The sequence below is a fragment of the Lipotes vexillifer genome, unplaced genomic scaffold (genome assembly GCF_000442215.2).
Source record: "Lipotes vexillifer unplaced genomic scaffold, Lipotes_vexillifer_v1.1 scaffold621, whole genome shotgun sequence".
In the NCBI taxonomy this organism is placed as follows: Eukaryota; Metazoa; Chordata; class Mammalia; order Artiodactyla; family Lipotidae; genus Lipotes; species Lipotes vexillifer.
This window is the reverse complement of record NW_006792411.1, coordinates 1,462,592-1,465,999: the sequence shown is the minus strand read 5'-3', so window position 1 is coordinate 1,465,999 and position 3,408 is coordinate 1,462,592. Positions and strand designations below refer to the sequence as shown.

Here is a 3,408-nt window from a genome sequence, read left to right as displayed (position 1 = left end):
CCTGCTGAAATAGATGTATTTAGTTCCAAGAGGCTTCCTGGAAGGAAAGGGAAGTTTTCAGTCTCTTTGTGTGTTCCACTCTGTGTGACCTTGGACAAGTGACTTGACTTCTCTGAGCTTCTCTTTCCTCATCAGTAAAGTGGGCATGGCTAACCTTGTTCTCATCTTGGTTAGGCAATATCCTGCTCATAAAGGGTAGTGATAGTGTCAGGCACATGGCAGGTGCTTACCTAGTGATGCCTTCCTGTCCTTAAGCCGGACTTTGAAGGAAAAGGGAGGGAGGGAAGGAGGGAAGGAAGGAAGGGGGGAGGGAGGTAGGAGGGAAGGAAGGAGAGAGGGAGGAAAGGAGGGAGGGAGGGAGGGAAGGAGGGTGCTGAGAACCCCAAGGGTGGCTTTGGAGCCACAGCAGGCAGCTTCAGCTGGGCCTTGGTTGTTTAGGCAGTAATGAATGGTGAGGGCAGGTGCTCAGTGAGGTTGGTCCCTTGGTCAGGATTCTGATGCTCAGACCTGAGTTAGGGCTTGTGATGGAGACTGGGAGTCTTTCCCAGCAGTTTCTAAGGAAAGAAATGAGTGGTACTCTTAGAGGAGCACCATTTTCGCTACCATTCCTGGGTAAACTTGAGATCACCCTAAGCATGTCGCACAGAAAATAACGTGCCTGCTTGAGCCCACACAAGCTGCTGCTTGAAACCGAGAGCCCCCAGCTGCCCCTCACCCCCGTGCTCCAGCTAGGACAGCGAGACAGTTAGCAGGGGTACGCGGTAGTGTGGGAGCTGGGATTTCAGGTATCCCAGACCATGGCTCAGGCCGCAGCCTGGATGGCAACGAGGGAAGAGGGCTTTACATGGAAGCAGACTTAAGAGACCTTTGCTGGTGTGTCCTGGAGCCAGCAGCTAAGAGGCAACTTGTCCCACAGGACAGTCCAGGGTGTGGTCAGGAGAGTGGGCTGCAGCCAGGCTTCCTGGGTTCCAGTCCTGGGAGAGATGCCTCACCTCTCTGGTGCGAAATGGAGTGACCCTTAAGGGTTGATGTGAGGATTCTGCGGGCCAGTCCAGGTACAGCATTCTGACCAGGACGCTGTCCACAATGAGTGGCAGGAAATGTTAGCTGGGATATTCCACTGTCACCCTCCCCCTCCCCTGCACGGGAGAGTGACACTGAGCGTCACTGGGTAATGGGTGGCCAGAGGACATCACTACTGACTGGCCCAGCCCAGCCCCTCCTTCCAGACACACAGGAGGGCAGCCTCAAGCTCCAGGGCTTGGCTTAGCTCCCTGCTCCCCCACTTTCGAGGTTACACCGAAAGCATTATTACATGGTGGTTAAAAACCCAGACTTTAAAATCAGACACTGAATAGACATTTCTTCAAAGAAAATACAAAAACGGCCAAGAAGCATATGAAAAGATGCTCAGTGTAGCGTCCTTAGCCATCAGGAAATGGACGTTCCAACTACAGTGAGATACCACTCCATACCCACTAGCGTGGGTAGAATCAAGAAGACAGATAGCAACAAGTGTTGAGGACGTGCAGGAACTGGAACCTCCCTATGTTGCTGGTGGGAGTCTACAATGGTGCAGCCACTGTGGAAGACAGCCTGGCAGTTCCTCAAGAAGTTAAGCCTAGGGACTTCCCTGGCAGTCCAGTGGTTAGGACTTGACCTTCCAATGCAGGGGATGCAGGTTCGATCCCTGGTCGGGGAGCTAAGATCCCATGTGCCTCGGGGCCAAGAAGCCAAAACATTAAAGCAGAAGCAATATTGTAACAAATTCAATAAAGACTTTTAAAATGGTCCACATCAAAAAAAAAAAAATCTTAAAAAAAAAGAGTTACCATATTACCTAACAATTCTATTCCTATTACCAACTCTATTACCTAGAGTTACCATATTACCTAACAATTCCATTCCTACATCTATCATCAAGAGAAATAAAAATATATGTCCATACAAAAACTTGCGTACAAAGTTCATAAAAGCATTATTCATAATAGCCAAAAAGTGGAAACAACCCAAATGCCCATTGGCTGATGAACAGATAAAGCGTGGTTTATCCACACAGTGGGATATTATTCAGCCATAAAATGGAATGAACACTGATATGTGCTACAACGTGGATGTCCCTTGAAAACATGTCACGTGAAAGAAACCAGTCACAAGAAGCCACCTATTATATGGTTCCATTCATATTAAATGTCCAGAATAGACAAATCCTTAGAGATAGCAAGCATATTGATAGTTGTCAAGGGCTGGAAGGAATGGAAATGGAGAGGAACTGCTAAGGGGTACAGGGTTTCTTTTGGGAGTGATGAAATTTTTCTGGAATTTGCTGATGGCAGTGGTTGCACAACTTTGTGAATATACTAAGAAACAGTTAATTCTACACTTTAAAAGGATGAAATTTATGGTATGTGAATTATATTTCAATTTTTTAAAATGGAGATAGGCCTGGGTTCAGACCCTGGCTGTGCTTCTTGCAAGCTGTGTGACCCCGGGCAAGTTACTTAACTTCTCTGTGCCTCATTTTCCTCATCTGTAAAATGGGCACCAAGAGAGTACTTATTTCCTGTGGTTATTATGAGTATTAAATGAGTGAACTAAAAGTGCCTAGCAGGGTCCTAGCACAGGGTAATAACATTTATTAGGAATTTTGTAGTATTAGCTAATGTTACTGCTGCCACAATATCTATCTCAACCCAACCATCCTATCACCTCCCTATCACCTCCCTTTACTTTTTATAACATCGGAAAGCTTTTTACTAATGGGATAATTTACTTAAAAGTATGTTGTAAAACCTGATTTGTAACATTTTGTTCATAATGCAGTTGTGTGTATAAACTCTGACGTGGTTGACAAGTGTATGGGAGCGATTACTCATTCTGTGTGGATTCTAGCCCATAATAGTGTCCTCTGTGTCACCATGAGGGAGATGTGCTGGGTTCACTGCTAGCCAGATATCTCCCCGGTTTTAGTGTATTCCACTCACCACCGAGCACTTCCTGCTCCAATTGTACAGCTCAGGGCACTGCTCGTAAGTGGGGCAAGGCCTCCACCGTGCCTGATGAGGTGGGCGTCAGGCTCAGTGCAGTGTGAGGTCCTAACTCCTGTTTTCAGACTGAATACCCACCTCTACCCCCTGCCTATCAGCTCCTCCCCAGAGCCCCCCTGCTCTACAAATAGAGTGGGGATGCTGGTCCCCAGGGCACCAGAGCACTTATCAGGCAAAGGGAGAAAATTAAAAGGAATTCTTTTTTTTTTAATTTTAAAGAGTCTAGGTCCCTGGGACTGGCTTGGATTTTACGCTCATTCACTGGAGATGCTGTGGGATGGAAAATCTCAGTTTCCTAACGGAATAACTCATAGCAATACAGAAAAGATATTGACTCATTACTCTTTTCCACCACTATTCT

The 3,408-nt window shown here is 46.6% G+C and overlaps 1 protein-coding gene across 1 annotated transcript in view; it reads left to right on the top strand.

The window, feature by feature from the left end:
• Positions 1–3,408, top strand: part of SH3PXD2B (SH3 and PX domains 2B) — a 109,736-nt gene that overhangs the window by 71,069 nt on the left and 35,259 nt on the right. The window lies entirely within an intron of this gene.